Here is an 18,465-nt window from a genome sequence, read left to right on the forward strand (position 1 = left end):
CAGCAATATAAAACTAATACAGGGGTATGTAAATGAAACAAGATTGGCCATAAGTTAATAACAGTTGAAACTCAGTGATGGCTACATGGGTTTCCTTATATCCTTCTCACTTCTTTTTTATATGCTTCACATCTTCCTCAATAAAATATTTTTTTAAATGCTCAGGGTGTTTTATATGCTGAACACTACAACTGGTGGGAGTTGGCAGAGGAATGGTGAACCTTAGCCCCAGTCTCCACACCTCTATAAAAAGAAGCCCATCTGGGCTTAAACAAACAGTGAACTCACAGGGAAGATGACAGAGTGGGGAGCTGCAGGGCACACGTCTTCCAAGCACAGCTAGTGAACAGGCAGAAGCTGTTTGAAACAACTGCTCTGGGGCTCTGGAGGCCAGAGGAGCACTGTACAGCATACTGAGAAGAGCAGGATGAAGAAACTAAGAAACTTCAGTGAAAAAGCATGAGTAACTTGCTCTGCTGTGGCTGCTGGCATCCATCCCCCACTCTTGATGTGAGCAGCCTAGGGTCTAGTCCCTGGCTGATTGGCTAGCTGCTGTAGATGGAGAAGGACATGGAAGCCCTCCTCCTCAAGAACAGGGCAGACCATGGTCAAGTGCAGAAAATGGCTTTTGCCCCATGAATTTAGACCATTGGTTCCCATGGTTTTAGCCAACCCTGGTCAGGGGCTGCCACTTCTGATAAAAGCAGAGCCAGTGGAGGTTTAAAAACACACTACCTTCTTAGGGATGTGGGAAACTGCTTCCAAAGAGTGCCATCTGCTGGGCAGGCCAGGAAAGCACAGCCTCAGGGACCTGACATAAAGGCTTCTTGGTGTCTTTCCTGACCCTCTCCCCTGGGCCCTTTGGAACTGGTCTGCACCCCATTTTGTGGATCCCTGGTCCTTTTTTTGACTGGGAAATACTGGAATACAAAGAATAAGACTTAACACAAAGAAAATCAACAACAAAATCCTAGATAAGGTAGAGAAACAGACCTTTAGAGTAAAATCTTCAAGATAATCAGCTGCCCAGACATCAGCCAAAAATTACAAGCCATGCTAAGAAACAGAAATATATGGCCAAGTCAAAGGAACAAATTTAAAAGTCAGAGAAGATACAGAATTTGAAACAATTAATCAAAGATATTTAAACAAATATCTTGAATCAATTCAAGGAGATAAAGGAAAATATGTCTAAAGAGATAAAGGATATTAAGAAGACAGTGTGTGAGCATAAAGAAGAGTTTGAAGATATAAAAAGAAACATAGGCCTCTTGCCTTTTTCACTTCTGTTTTGCGAGAGTGTCTGCATATTCTCTCACGTGTATCTAATAAATTTTCTACCTGCTTACTCTATACTATGCCATGCCCTTGAGCGCTAGAGGCTAGGGATGGGGAGAGGGGAGGGAAGGATGCACCTGTAAAGGGGTGGCATTAGGATATGGTGACAGAACTGTTCTGTATTTTGATATTAGTGATGGTTACATGAATCTACACATGTAATAAAATTGCAGTGAACTACACACATACCCATTCATCCACCTAAAAAAAATACACTAGAGGTATACATCAGCATATTTGAACAGGCAGAAGAAAGAATCAGTGAACTAGAAGACAGGACAATTGAAGTATTATAAAGAGAAGAACAGATAGAGAAAAGACTGGAAAAAAATGAGCAGGGTCTCAGAGAATTGAATGACAGCACAAAGCACACAAACATACACATCATGGGAGTGCCAGAAGGAAAGTGAAGGGAAAGGGGGCAGAAGGAATATTTGAATATATAATGTCCCAAAATTTCCCAACTCTTATGAAAAACATAAATATACATGTCCAAGAAGCACAATGTACTCCAAATAGAATAAATCATAATAAACTTATTTGAAGACACATACTAATCAGAACTTCAAATACCAAAGATAAAGACAATCCTGAAAGCAGCAAGAGAAAAGTAATTCATCCTATATAAGGGAACTGCAATAAGACTAAATGTTAACATCTCAGCAGAAGCCATGGAGGCGAGAAGACAGTGGTATGATGTATTTAAGGTACTGAAAGAGAAAAATTTCCAGTGAATAATGTTTTTTTTATCTGACAAAACTGTCCTTCAAAAATGAGGGAGTGTTCCCCCAAAGAACCTCTTTGTTGCTCAGATGTGGCCTTTCTCTTTAGCTAAGCCAACTCAGCAGGTGAACTCACTGTCCTCCCCGCTACATGGGACCTGACTCCCAGGGGTATAAATCTACCTGGCAGTGCAGGATATGACTCCCAAGGATGAGCCTGGACCTGGCATCATGGGATTGGGAAAATCTTCTTGACCAAAAGGGGGAAGCAAAATTAAACAAAATAAAGTTTCAGTGGCTGAGAGATTGCAAATGGAGTTGAGAGGTCACTCTGAAGGGCATTCTTATGCACTATTTAGATATCCCTTTTTAGGTTTTAGTGTATTGGAATATCTAGAAGGAAATACCTGAAACTGTTGAACTACAACCCAGTAGCCTTGATTCTTGAAGATGATTGTATAACTATGTAGCTTACACGGTGTGATGGTGCAATTATGAAAACCTTGTGGATCACAGTCCTTTTATTCAGTGTATGGATGGATGAGTAGAAAAATGGGGATTAAAGACTAAATGAAAAATAGGGTGGGATGGGGGAAATGGAATAATTTGGGTGTTCTTTTTTACTTTTATTTTTTATTGTTAGTTTTACTCTTTTTGGTGTAAGGAAAATGTTCAAAATTTGTGGTGATGAATGCATAACTATATGATGGTACTATGAACAATTGATTGTAAACCATTGATGATTGTATGGTATGTGAATATATCTCAACAAAACTGAATTAAAAAATTTTAAAAATGAGGGAGTGCTTAAAATATTCACAGATAAACAGAAACTGGGCCAGTTCATCAACAAGAGACCTGCCCCATAAAAATTGCTAAAGGGAGTTCTGCTGGCTGAAGGGAAAAGACAGGGGAGAGAGGTTTGGAGGAGAGTGTAGAAATGAAGAATACCCATAGGGTAACTAAAAGGGTAAAAGAGAGACAAAAATAAGATATGGCACATAAAAACCAAAGGATAAAATGGTTGCAGTAAGTACTGCCTTTACAGTAATAACTTGAATGTTAATGGATTAAACTCCCCAATCAAAAGGCTAGATACAGATAGGCAGAATGGATTAAAAAATATGATCCATCTATTTGCTGTCTACAAGAGACTCACCTTAGACCCAAGGACACAAATAAGTTGAAAGTGAAATGTTGGAAAAAGATATTCCATGCAGAGAGTAACCAAAAAGGAGCTGGGATTCTTATACTAATATTGGAGAAAATAGACTTTAAATGCAAAACTGTTATGACACAATGAAGGACACTGTATATTAATAAAAAGGGCAATCCACCAGGAAGAAATAATATTTATAAATATTTATGTACCTCACCAGGGTGCCCCAAAATGTATGAGGCAAACATTGGCAAAATTTAAGGGAGAAACTGATATGTCTACAATAATAGTTGGAGAGTTCAATACACCACTCTTATCAATAGATAGAACATCTAGACAGAGGATCAGTAAAGAAACAGACAACTTGAATAATATGACAAATGAACTACACCTAACAGACATATACAGAAAATTGCATCCCCAAACAGCAAGCTATAGTTTCTTCTCAAGTGACCATGGATCATTCTCCAGGATAGACCACATTTTGGAATAATGAAAATGTTTTAAATTTGACTTGCGGTGATGAATGCACAATTCTGTGATTATACTAAGAGCAATGGAATATATGCTTTGGGTGGATTGTATGGAGTCTGAATATATCTCAATAAAACTGCTTAAAATGGATCAAAAACCTCAATATAAGAGCTAAAACTATAAAATTTTTTAAAGAAACCATAGGGGTAAATCTTCATAACCTTGGATTTGGCAATGATTTCTTGGCTACAACACCAAAAGCACAAGGAAAAAGGAAAAATAAATTGGACTTCATCAAAATTAAACATTTTTGTGCATCGAAGGACACTATCAAAGGAATGAAAAGACAACCCACAGAATGGGAAAAAATATTTTCAAATAATGTATATGATAATGGTCTAATATTGAGAATATGTAAAGAACTCTTACAACTCAACATCAAAATGACAAATGACTCAATTGAAAAATGGAGAAAGGACTTGAATAGACATTTCTCCAAAGAAAGTTTACAAATGGCCAATGAGAACAGGAAAAGAGGTTCAACATCATTCATCATTACGGAAATGCAAATCAAAACCACAATGGAATACCACTTCACACCCACTAGGTTGGCCACAATAAAAGAATGGAAAAATAGCAAGTGTTGGTGAGGATGTGGAGAAATCGGAACCCTCATACATTGCTGGTGAGCAAGTAAACGGTGCAGCCACTGTGGAAAACAGTTTGGCAGTTTCTTACGAAGTTAAAAAAGCAAAACAAAAAACTTACCATATAACCCAGCAATCCTACTCCTAGGTATTTACCCAAGTGAAATGAAAATGTATATTCACACAAAACCCTTTATAAAAGTGTTTGTGGCAGCTTTATTTATAACCACCCCAAACTATAAACAATTCAAATGTCACTCAGCTATGAATGAATAAACAAACTGTGGTACAGTCATATCAGTAGAATACTACTCAGCAACGAAAAGGAACAAACTTCTGATATACACAAGAAGAAGGAATCTCAAATGCATTATGCTAAGTGGAAGAATCCAGATTCAAAGGGCTACATACTGCATAATTCCATTTATATGACATTCTGTGGTTTGTCTTTTCCTCCTTGGGGCATCTGAAGGAGACTGCATTAATGGCCCTGATTTTTCACTCCTCCCAGTACCCAAGCTTTTGCCATGTGACTTGACAAATCCTCTCAAAAAAAAAAAATAAATAAAAAGGTTCTCCATTCCTTGAATCTGGGCTTGGCCACCTAACTTGCTTTGGCCAATAGAATGAGATGGAAGTGAGGATGTGCCAGTTTTGAGTCTAGGTCTCAGGAGGCATTTCATGTTTCCTCCTTGCCTTTTTGTGCTTCTAACATCACTATGAGAAAGACATGCCCTGGCTGGCTCAGAGCTGCATCGGCTAAGGTGCTCAGGCCAAGCCAAGGCCAGAGCAGACACCAGTTACCTCCTAAACTCGTGAGTCAGCCTTACCGAGTCCAGAACAGCTGAATGCTGTGGCTGAATGAGAAATAAATGTTTTTGCTATAAAACAACAACAAAAAAATCTACTAGGTGCACTTCTCTGAAACTCCCTTTCCTACGGCTTTGCTAGTCATTCTTGAGTTTCTTTTCCAATCTATGGTAACTGTGAACTTTTAGTACAGAAGGATCAAGGGTGAGTGTGTGTGTGTGCACGTATGTGGGTGTGTGCATGTGCACACTGGCATATGCATATGCATGAAACTGATGAATAAACCAATAGCAAATAAAAAAATTAACAGAACTAGAAAAATAAATTGCTTTTAAACCAATAACAAATAAAAACTGAACAGAATTAGAAATATAAATTGCTTTTAACTTTAGGCATAGCTTAGATGGTGAATTCTAAATAGTCAGCTGTTTGTAGGTAGCAGAATTGTCTGTTGCATAAAAATGAACAACAGAAAAAGAGATCAGTTCATTACTTGGGTCTACTGGTATGTTAGGCCCCCTAAACTTTGCTTCCTCCTCCTATAAAATATTACCAGAACCATCTGTATTAAATGTGTAACCTTAGGCCACCTAACCTTCAATGTCTTCTTCGGTAAAATAGAACCAGAAACACCTGCTTTATTTGCCTCAATTGGATTTTCTGTGTCTATTCATAATTGGCAGAAAGTGAAACATCCATCTCTCCCTCCCTAAAATGGAATAATCACTTAATAATTACATCTAGAACTCATATCATGAAATGATAGCGATCAAGTTACTTTCTAAAAAAGTCAATTCACTAAAACACAGAAGAATCGGATCTACTCTAAGCAAGGATCCCCTCTCCATTAATTGCTCCAAGTGAAACAATTTCTATTACAGAGAATTCAACTGTACCCTGAGTAGCAGCAGTATGAGGGAGTGGCTTTAGGGCCTTTAGCTCCCCTGCCCCCCCACCCAGGGTCCATCGCCTTTTCCCAATTAATTCATATGGAATAATGATGTTTCCACAATCTCATTTAAATTGATGTGAAATACATCTTCCAACCAAGTCCCTCGGCCACCCACTTGCAACTAGATTGCCATCTCTAGATCTCTCCTGGATGAAAATTCTAGGGCTGCCATTATTCTTGAGAAAGCATAGTAGATATCAATTCAGTTTGACTATATAGAAAGCATATCCTGACATTCAGACAAAGTTTACTTCACTCTTCATATCAGGACTGCTGGGCACAAACCCAATTCTTCTACTCTCAAAGCCCTTCCCATGTTGTTTTAGTTTGCTAATGCTGCAGAATGCAAAACACCAGAGATGGATAGGCTTTTATAAAACGGGGGTTTATTTCGCTAGACAGTTACAGTCTCAAGGCCACAAAACGTCCAAGGCAACACCTCAGCAACCGGGCACCTTCACCGGAGGATGGCCAATGGTGTCCGGAAAACCTCTGTTAGCTGGGAAGGCAGCTGGCATCTGCTCCAAAGCTCCGGCCTCAAAACGGCTTTCTCCCAGGACGTTCCTCTCTAGCAAGCTTGCTCCTCTTCAAACATCACTCCCAGCTGCACTCTCTTTTCTCTCTTTGAGTCAGCTCATTTATATAGCTCCACCAATCAAGGCCCACCCTGAATGGGCGGGGCCATGCCTCCATGGGAACATCTCATCAGAATCATTACCCACAGCTGGGTGGGGCACACTCCAAACAAATCCAACCAGCACCAAAACTTCTGCCCCACACAAGACCACAAAGATAATGGCATTTGGGGGACACAATACACTCAAACTGGCACATTCCACCCCCTGGACCCCAAAATGACATTATCTTTCCAAATACAAAATACATTCATTTCATCACAATATCACAAAAACTTAAATCATTTCAGTAACAAAAATTAGGTACCAAATCAATTTAGGCGTGGTCAGTCCTAAGGCATAATTTCCTTTAGCTCTGGATCTGTGGACTTAGAACAAGTTATATGCTTCCAATATACAAAGGAGAGACATTCATAGGATAAACATTTCCATTGCCATAAGGAGAAACAGTAAGGAAAACAGGGTTAACAGGAGCAAAACAGTTCCTAAAACCCGCAGGACAAACTCCATTAGATTTCAAAGTCTGAGAGTCATTTACAGAACAATGTTGCATCCTTGGGGCTTGAGAGAGCGGGAGCCTAACCCTTCCTAAGGGCCTTTGCAGCAGCCCTTTTCTCTCCAAATGCTTGGGTGAATGCTCCAACATATCCACACATTGGGGAGACCACCTTCTCGGCCCCACCCTCCTCAAACATCGGGGCAGTTCCCAGATTCCCTTCCATCTCCGGGGCACACGCTCAACCCCTTCAGAACAGTGTGATGGCAGCCAGGCTCTCCCCAATTCCCTGGGAATGTGCTCCAACCTCTTTGGGACCTGAGGTGGCAAAACTCTTCCAGAGCATCGAGGCGGAAGGCCCGCCCTCGACCTCCAGGGCAAACTCACCCTTTCCATGCATGTGGGCTGCTCCGCTTTCCCAGCCCTAAACCTCTTGACTCCAGACCTCAACCTCCATGGCTCTGTCTTTGAAGAAATTTTTCCTTCAATTTATTCCTTGTCTGTCTCCTCCAGTCCAGACCGGCAATGGCTCTGTCTATAAAGATCTTGCAAAAATTCTGTTGGCTTTGCATGAAGCACACAGGGGTCAAAGCCATTAGACAATAGGACTTTCCACAAATCCTTTCTGGATAATTCCATCTCCAATCTTGGCTTGTACTGAAATGGCGGCTGGGTTCCGTGTTTGGTTACATCCTCATATTGGGCTATAGCTTCAGGGATTCCACCCCCTGGAAGCTCATAATTTTCCAAGTGATCAGCTTCTGGTCTCTTTGAACCCAAGAGTTCAGTTCTAAGTTTATCTCTTTCTGCTCGCATTTTACTATAACCTGCAAGGAGAAGCCAGGGTACCTCCTCCACATGTAGTCTGGAGATCTCCTCAGCTAAGTATTCCAGGTTGTCGCTTTCAAATTCTTCCTTCCATCTGACACCAGGACTCACTTTTGCCAAATTCTGTGCCACTTTAAAACAAGGATCACCTTTCTTCCAGTTTACAACAACATATTCATCATTTCTGTTCAAGGCCTCATCAGAAGTATCTTTAGAGTCCATATTTCCACAAACAGTCTCTTTAAAGCAGTTTTGGCCTTTTCTATCAAGCTCCTCACAATTCTTCCAGAATCTTCCCCTTATCCATTTGAAAAGCCACTCCAACATGTTTGGTATCTGCAGACTCAGCAGCAAAAGCACCCCACTTCTCTGGTACCAAAATCTGTTCTAGTTTGCTAATGCTGCAGAATGCAAAACACCAGAGATGGATAGGCTTTTATAAAATGGGGGTTTATTTCACTACACAGTTACAGTCTTAAGGCCACAAAGCGACCAAGGTAACACCTCAGCAATCGGGTACCTTCACCGGAGGATGGCCAATGGCGTCCGGAAAACCTCTGCTAGCTAGGAAGGCAGCTGGCGTCTGTTCCAAAGCTCCGGCCTCAAAACGGCTTTCTCCCAGGATGTTCTTCTCCAGCAAGCTTGCTCCTCCTCAAAATGCCACTCACAGCTGCACTCTCTTCCCTCTCTTTGAGTCAGCTCATTTATATAGCTCCACTGATCAAGGCCCACCCTGAATGGGCGGGGCCATGCCTCCATGGGAACATCTCATCAGAATCATTACCCACAGCTGGGTGGGGCACACTCCAAACAAATCCAACCAGCACCAAAACTTCTGCCCCACACAAGACCACAAAGATAATGGCATTTGGGGGACACAATACACTCAAACCGGCACACATGTCTTAAGTTCAATTCTCATGTCTCTTTTCAAAGAATAATTTTAAATGGACCTGGGTGGCAGGCAAGACATGGCAAGTTTGGGCATGGGCCACATGATTATTGCCTAATTGATCTAAGCCTGGACCACACTTCTTGTGCCCATGCCCAATGAAAAAGTCTTCTAATGGGGCTGGGAGGAGTGTATGGAATAATTAAATTAATCATATAAACAACATAAATCCCACTGCTGTAAAAACATCACTTCAGACATGTTAGGGAGAGTGAGATAGATCTCCTCAGAGGAGTATTAAGGTAGTTGTTTGAAGATAATGTATGACTAGGACAAAAACCCAGAAGTCTCCAGGAGAAAACAATCATCCATTCAGGGCTGCAGTCAAGCTATAAATATATCACACCATCACACTGCATCTGAAAATAATTTCTTGGCTTTCTAGCACCCAGCCTTCTTTCTTATGTAACTTTCTCAACATAGCTGTTCAGAGACCTTGTAAATGGCTAAGGCCTTTAAAAACAGACAGCAAGAGAAACTGAAAGCCAGGACTTTATGAAAATCTCCAAACAGGGAAAAGGATGGCTTACACACCTCTTTTTTGACTTGTGAAAACTTGCCTGGGATGATGCTAATGAACCACAGAAATAAAAGCTGTTTGGGCTAAAAGAAGTTGAAGGAAAAACAAAAATACAAAAACTTTACCTTGAAATAGTCACTGGATTTGACTTTCACTTTCCGTGGAAAGTAACCACAAGTCGGAAATCTCCCTTCCAGATCCAAGAGCTCTTTTGTTTTCACTAAATCTTCAATTTTTGAAAAAGAGCATCTTGTTCATTACCAAGACACAGAGAGTGAGCAAGTCCCCAGATGACACTCAATGGTCTTTTCCTATTTGTATACCAAAAATATCAGCTAATTAAGCTTGTTCTTCGGCTAGTAGTGTCTCTCTAAACAGTACATCATTTCTACACTGAAGATGGCCTAGGCATGTGTTGGTTTGGAGCTGTTATGTACCTCAGAAAAGCCTATACTCTTTTAATCCAATCTTGTGAGGACAGACCTATTGTGGGTGGGACTGTTTGATTAGGTTGTTTCCATGGAGATGTGACCCCGCCCATTCAGGGTGGGTCTTAACCCCCTTGCTGGAGTCCTCTGTGAGAGCATAAAATTATTGTAACAGTAGAGGCAAGAGTTCATGAGAATCTGAGCTAGGACAGTTGTGGGAATGGAAGTGTGAAAAGATTAGAGTACAATCACCAACACTTAATATGGTCATTCTTTTTAATGTTAGCCATTCAAGTAGGTGTACAGTGGTATATCATTGTGATTTTAGTTTGCAAACTCCTAATGACTAATTATGTTGAGCATCTTTTCATGCACTTATTGGTCATTCAGATATCTTGTTTGATGAAGTATCTGGTCACATCTTTTACCCTTTTTTTAAATTGAGTTGTTTGTTTTCCTATTGTTGAGTATTGCAAGTTCTTTATATATACTGGATCCAAGTCCTTGATTGAATATGTGATTTGAAAATATTTTCTCCCAGTCTTTGGCTTACCTTTTCATTGTCTTAGTGTCTTTTGAAGAGATGGTTTTAATTTTGATGAAGTCCTATTTATCACTTTTTCCTTTTATAGATTTGGTGTTTTGGAGCCATAACTCAGAATCACAAAGATTTTATCTTATGCTTTCTTCTAGAATTTTCATTAAATTATGTTTTACATTTAGGTCTATTATTTATTTTGAGCTAATTTTTGTATATGGTGTGAGGTTAGATCCAAGCTCTTTTTTCTTTCTCTCTTTTTTCTCTCTCTTTTTTTGCATATAGATATCCAATTGTTTCAGCACCATTTGTGGAAAAGACCATCCTATCACTGCTGAATTGCCTTTGTGTCTTTATTAGTTGTCCATATATGCATGAGTTTACTGCTAGATTCTCTATTCTGTTCCCTTAGTCTATTTGTCTATCTTTATGCCAATACCATGCTGCCTTGATTAATGTGGCTTTATAATAAATCTTGTCAGCAGTTAATGTAAGTCTTCCAACTTTGTTCTTCTTTTCCATAGTTGTTTTGGTTACCCTAAATCCTTTTCACTTCCATATGAGTTTTATAATCAATTTGTTGATAACTGCAAAATGTTAGCTGCAAATTTGATTGAGTTTGTGTAGAATCTACTGATGACGTTGGAAAGAATTGACATCTTAACAATATTAAGTCTTCCAATCCATGAACACTGAATATCTTTCCATTATATAGCTCTTATTTTACTTCTTTCATCAGTGCTTTGTCATTTCTGCATCGAGATCCTGCACATATATTTTAGATTTATATCTAAATACTTCATTTTTTGGTGATATTGTAAATGAAATTTTTTTAAAATTTAAAATTCCAGTCATACCCCCTACATGGGACATTACTCCCAGAGGTAAGACTCTCCCTGGCAACATGGGACACGACTGCCAGGAACGAGCCTGGCCCTGGCATTAAGGGATTGAGCGTGTCTTCTTGACCAAAAGGGGGAAAAGAAAGGTAACAAAATAAGGTTTTAGTGGCTAAGAGATTTCAAATAGAGTCGAGAGGCTATCCTGGATGTTATTCTTATGCAAGCTATTCTAAATGGCCACAGTATGCCAAGCCCAAATCAACAGTAGTCCTGAAAATCCTAAAGAATACCCAGGTCCCTATCAGAGACTCGGTAAAAATTTCACTCACTAAGTTTATTTCTCAGAAACTTAAATCCACCAGAGTGTTATGACAGACAAGTCCTAAAGCCCAGAGGCAACACCTCTTCAAGAACATCAACCAGATGCATCCCCCATCCTATAATATCAACACCCCTTTTCAATATGAACAAGTTATGGTGATCACTGTCCAGATATCCTGGAAGACTGAGACATTGATCAGATTAGAGGGAGGGGTAGCAACAGACAAGATAGGATTTAACAAAGGATTACAAATACTGAACTTTATATAAATATATATTTTTTGGTTTCTAGGGTATTAGAACAACTAGAAGGAAATAACTGAAATGGTGGAACTGTAACCCATAACATTCTTTGAAATTTGCTAACTACTTTTGTTAAATTGTACTCTGAAAGTTATCACTTTTCTGTATATATGTTATATTGCACAACAAAAATGTTTTTAAAAATTTCCAGTTGTTTGTTGCTGGTATATGGGGATGCAGTAGACTTTTGTATATTGTCCTTGCATCATCTTGTATCTTGCAAATTTGCTAAACTCACTTATTAGTTCTAGGACTTTTAAAAAACTTCCTTGGAATTTTCCATGTAGACAATCATTTCATCTGTGAATAAAGATGGTTTTATTTCTTCTTTCCCAATCTATATGCCTTTTATTTCTTTTTCTTCCCTTATTGCACTGGATAGTTCTTACTTTAATTTTTAAGTAAAAGGTTAATGTTTTATCTAGAGCCCTGGGATCAATTTTCCTGGATACTAAAACAGACTTTCTAGTAGTTACTGGATGATAAGAGAGTAATAATTTAAAGAGTCTCCGATAGTTCTTGGAGGAGTTTCCATTGATGGTTGATGTTCCTCAGTGAGGCAGAGTTGACATTAAAGTCTGTTCCCCAAGGAAATTGGCAAATTCCTGAGAAGGTGGTATGGCAGGGCAGTGATATTGCACTTCTGAATACATCAGACGATATTTCAGAACATCTATTATCTCACTTGATGCTTGGGATAACTCAGAAAGATTGGTATGACTAACTTCTTTTACATAGGGAAAAACTGAAATTCAGGCAACAAAATGTTCTGCCCAAGCTTTCATGGCCTTGTGATTCCTCATTCAAAGCTCTAAGAATCATAGATCTTTTCAGAGATCCTCATCTATGAGTTGAGGGAGCCCTGGTCTCTTCTGTAAGTGCTGGGACCAGTCCATACTATGTGTTGGTTTTACATGTTGTCCTACTGGTTTGCAAGAGTTGGATTTAAAGTTTCTAGCAAACTGTCCTCTTGCTTTTATGTAATCAACTGCCCATCAGGGAGTTTTACTTTCTCTGACACCTTGCTCCTTTAAACATGATACTGTGAGTACCTGATTCTTTGATACCTGAACAGATAAATGATTTCCACTAAGTTATTCCCCTGCCCTGTCTCTCTGTGGTTCTGACTGCATTGCAAGTTCAAGGGCAAAGAAGTGCTTGTGATGCAAGAGGGTTTCAAACAGTCTAGGGACCGCAGAGTTGGACTTGATCTTGCTAACACACATAAAAAAGTGCTACAGTTAGTGCGTTCCATTTCTATTCAGGGGACCTCCAGCTGCCCTCTGGGCTATTTTGTGTGTGATTGATGTCTTTGCTCCAGTGACATTGGCTTCAAATAGTAGTCTAAGTGTGTCTCCTTTTGGCAAAAACCTTCCCAGATCACCCCTCCTTTGTGCTCTGACTGCCTTTTGCACCTTTAGGCCATCACTTCTCATTGCTTTATAATAAAGATATTTAGGTTTCACAGCTTCTCCCTCCCACCAGGCTGTGTGCTTCTTGAGGACAAGTTCCCTGTCTTATTGACAATTTTATCACCAATGTTGAGGACAGGGCTTAGAACCATCATGGGCACTGAATCAATGTTTGGTTAATGGGATTAAAGAGTCATTTCTCAGTTCTAGATGTAAGCTTGGCATTTTGACGTTTTAGCAGCAATAAAATGTACTTTTAGACTCTTTTTTTCATTATTAGTCTTGTGTTCTGAATAGTTAAGTAGAGGATGGTATGAGATTTGGGTGACATATACCTCCAGGCTATGCCTCTAGCTGTAACTTGTGCTTCTGGTTACTTTTCTCATTGTGAGTGTTTCCTTCACAGTCTCACTCAGCCTCTTTGGCCATGGGTACACCTTTGAAATAGGGCCATATGGGATTAGAAGCACTATTACAGAAACGGGAGATGAATAAACCCTAACTGACCAACCTGGGGACAAAAGCCATGCTCTTGGCCTTGAGTGAAGGATACCATTTGAATGACCCTTCAGGATATTTGGAGTGTTGGTCAAGATATTTTTCAGGTTTCTTTTTCTTTCTTTTTCTTTATTTTCCCTGGAAGATCTGAAAAAGTTATGCCTGAGCTTGCATCTCATTTCTTGGTGCTGTCTTTTATGGAGTTGTTTTGTTTGGCTATCATGCTGGAGGAATGGGGTCCAATTATCCAGATTTGGTATTGTAAAAATTTAATTGCTTGACTCATTAAAGATGTTCAGTTTCCTGTCTCTCACTAGAGGAAGAGGAAGAATTTCCCCTTCATCACACTTGTCACTTACTCATCCTAGACTATCTGAATGCTAATACCAACCTGTGGGAAATCCTGCAGTTTTGCTGACTCTCATTCTCAGCAGGGCTAGGAGATATATTCCTATATACCTGATGCTTCCTTCAGCTACGAGAAGGATTGTCGTCCTATTTGCATATAACAAATATTTTATGTTAAGTTGAACATGAAATGTGGAGACTGGAAAGTCACGCAGTAGCAAGTTTTAAGGTGAGGAATTAAGTACACTCAAATTACTTGAAGGAAAGGTCTGATTAGCAGTTGTTATCATTAAAGTTGAAGTTTTATTTCACAGGGTATATGCTTAATAAATCCAAGCATCTCCTTTACTTAGAGGCATTTTTATTTGCATTGGTTTCTACCTTGAGCAGCTTTGAATACTCGGGGGAAGTCACATTAGGGGCTATACATCACCTCAGAAGTCAAGCAGTTTCTGTTTGTTGTATTGGTTGACATGAGGCTGGATTTTCAAGCCAGAATTTTAATCAATGTTTTTGGTTAATTGTTCTTGTGAGAAAAGGATTAAAAGGATTTGGACTATTTGGGAAAAGGGCAAAATAATAATTAAATGCCAAAGAATGACTGGTTAGAAGAATCTGAAAAAATGGTGACTCAACTCAGTGTCTACATTTTGGGTAGACTATTACCATGTGGTGGCCACTACCTAGAGCAAATGCAGGGCTTCTCTAGGAGAAGAGACATGATTGATGAAGAACTGCATAGCGATCTAATAGCCATATGCCTGGTCTGGGAATCAAGGCACCTGAATTTGACCCCCAGTTCCACCCACTTACTGGCTTGTGTGACCATGGGCAAGTCACTTATCCTCTTGGAACCTCTGTTTACAATGGGAATGATGAACATTTTGAGTGTCAGGTGAGATGCCAGAGATGTGAAAACACCTGGCTCAAATTGGAACAGGAATCTGAAAGCACGTTGGAAGTCACAGGCTCTGTTACAATCATAAGTATCTTTCATGTAGTTCTTTACTACCTACAAAGCAATTTGAGATAACTATCTTCTTTCATATCTAAAACTTCAGCTTATTGTCAAATTTTCATATTCCCTGACTAATGGCTATTCTGAAGGAGGACGTAAGCAAAAAACTTTGGGATGTCATCCCAAACTTGCAGGATTTCTTCTTTGTTTGCTTGTTTGTTTTTTCCAGAGAGATGGAGCTTCTCTGTGGTTATAGTGGAGGAGGAGCCAAGTTGATCATTAACTTATTTGGTCATTAATTTCCATAGTCTCTGCAACCACACCTTTTATTAAAACAAAACTCTCTGCCTTATGCTTTGTCTATCTTTAGGGACACTCTGTTATTTCTTTCCTAGGCCAAGCAAGAAGCACTTGGCCTTTTTTTTATGTCCAATATCATACTTTACACCTCCTGGGCATTTAGGAAATGTGTGTATCATCATCTCCATTTTTATTACTGAGAGTCTTCTGTGTGCCTTTTCTCTTAGGTCATGCATAATCTACATTATATATCTTTTTCCAAGAATGATTCTCTTACACTTCTATAGCCAGAATTTATTTTATGCTTTATCTGGCCTTTCTAAATCCTCACAGGTTTGCTCACATTTATGTTACCAAAATTACTCTCACACTAAAATGCCAGTACCATATCCATATGTAATCCATGACAGAATCATACCATTATTGTGAATGTGGTTGGCATCTGTAATTTCTGATATAGTTTTTAAAATATGAATATCACTTTGCTCCCAATAACAATTTTAGATCTTCTGCAAGGCACATAGCTTTCCTCTATCTGCATGCTAATTATTTAATAAATCCACTTATTTCCTCCTAAAGCATTTTGCTTAACAGGAACAACGTATCATATTTTCATATAAAGTGGTTAGAAAAATAAGATGGTATAAAGTGTTTCCAGAGGAGAAAGATTATAGGATTAGGCATTTCATAGCTAGAGTATTAATTTATAAAATTATTCAATATATTTCAAATTGTTCACATTGCTTTGAAAGTGTTGTCAGCTACTGGCTGGACCTTGACATAAAATGTCTCATTCATGCAGCAGTTTCGTTTCATGAACTTTTGCTGAAATAGTAATTTTTCCAACTTGAAGGGGAAAATAGTGTCTTAGGATAATTTTTCCATGTATTTCTTTTGACTATGTAGCCCTGGATCCAAATATGTTCCCTTGATGATGCAACATTCTCTGTATGTTTACAACAGAGTAAATAACCACCATTTTTGAAGAACAATAATCTAGCTTGTCTTATATGGTTCTTAAATATAAGGCTTACCAGGAAATGATTTTTATTTCTGTATTGAAGAACCAACAACTAGTCAATCACTTAACAGACCTTTGTAGTGTCTCCCACAGAACTTAGCACCTAGCATGTCCTCTTCATCACAATAAAGTGTGTGCCATGGAATACCACGGACTGGAATGTAGCTCCATAGGTATCAGATATGATCCCTAATAAGGACATTTATTTCATCGTACCTTGGTACTCTTTGAGTCCCATAATCCAAATCATTTTATATCTGGCACTCCTTTCTTTATGTGTGCTTATCTAATATTTGTACTTCAAGTGCAATATGTTGAAAGTGCTGTTACGGAATTTTGCAGAAAGCTACTGGGCTTTTGCAAAATCAATTCTGTTTCTGTGTGATGGAATGGACTATAAAATAGAGCAAACACCTAGTCCTGCAGTGATTTGGAAAGCAGTAGTGTTTTGCACCCCAGTCAATAATCTAGCTCATCCCTAGTTCTAGGTATGTCTGAGGAGCACCGGAAGATGTGGTAAACCTTTGTTTGGTGGTCGGGGTTGGGATGAAGGCCTTGGATTGACAAACAATATGGTACCTGAAAGCTGAGAGGTAGGCATGGAGCTGGGAGGGAAAAAGATTCCTTGCATAGGTTAAGAGTATAATTATCGGGTAATTTGGGACATAGTCAAGCTCTCATTCCTTGATTGGTATTCTTAGAATTGGAGAAATCTGTACTTTGGAAATCTTATTTCCCCCCATTTGTATTTTCACATCAATTTAATTTTAATATTTTCATGGCATATCGTAAAACTCTTGGAAAACGCCAGCTTGCTCAGCACTAACTAAAGGGTGACACCAAAATGGGTCCTTGACTAAACGTAGATGGGAGTTTTAATGAGAGACTCTGGAATGACAGTGACAGTAAGAACCAGAATGAGAGACCCTTGCGGGGAAAATAAAAGAAGCAGGAAGGAAGAGGTCAGGATTGACAGTAGAGTCACCCTTGTCCTCCTGGAGACTGTTTTTCTGGGATCTTTTGTTGTACAGTTCAGGGAAGACTTTGTGCTTTGTTTAAAAGGGAAGACCATTCCTTACTTGGGGTAAGGTGTGTTTGGGAGAAGAGCTAGGCTCCAGCCCGTACTGGAAGATTCAGGTCAGAACTGAAATACAGTTTGGGACCAAAGTGGAATAGGAATCTACACATGCTCCATTTAATTATTTATTATGCAACTGATATCGATTGCATGCCAGGCAATGTTCTAGGCGCGAGAAATACTGGAAAATGAGACAGGCACAGTCCCTACCCGCATGGACTATAAAAAGTAACTTGACTTTGACCTACACATCATCATTTGAGAAGGGTTCAGCACAGTGTTTGGCACATAGTTGGTGTCTAGTCAATCACTATCTGGATGACCCCCAGAACCCATCAGTCTATGGGTACAGAATGGGTATCATTCACTGTAATGGCCTACATTTGCACCCCACCTCTTGGTTTCAGCAGTCAGCCAGCCTACACTTGAATTGACATTCAAGGAAAGAGCCTTAGGTTGAATGTCAGGAACCCTGGATCCTGCTCCACATCCACCACTGGCCTGTGGTGTGATCCCAGGCAAGTCCCTTAATTGCTCCACAACCAGGGCATTTATCCACACAGTAGAGTCCGATAGTATCTGCGCCACCTAGTTCATGGGGTGATGAGACCAAAGCAAAACCAAGCTGCCAATCATGATTGATATGAAAATGTGTTGATTGTAAAAGTGTTGTAGAAATGCCAGGGGTGTTAAGTGAGAATTTTCATTATAATGGCTATTCCTGTGGAGATTGTAATTTCAGATAAGAATGGCTTGGGCTGTAACTCTTGGTTTTCTTAGAATGACAGGCCTGAAGGCACTCTGAGGGCTAATCTTTTAGTGTTAACCATCAACCGTCTTTCACTTAAGACTCTCATAGTCTTTGAAACCATTATTGATTCACTT

The sequence above is a fragment of the Choloepus didactylus genome, chromosome X, assembly GCF_015220235.1.
Source record: "Choloepus didactylus isolate mChoDid1 chromosome X, mChoDid1.pri, whole genome shotgun sequence".
NCBI lineage: Eukaryota > Metazoa > Chordata > Mammalia > Pilosa > Megalonychidae > Choloepus > Choloepus didactylus.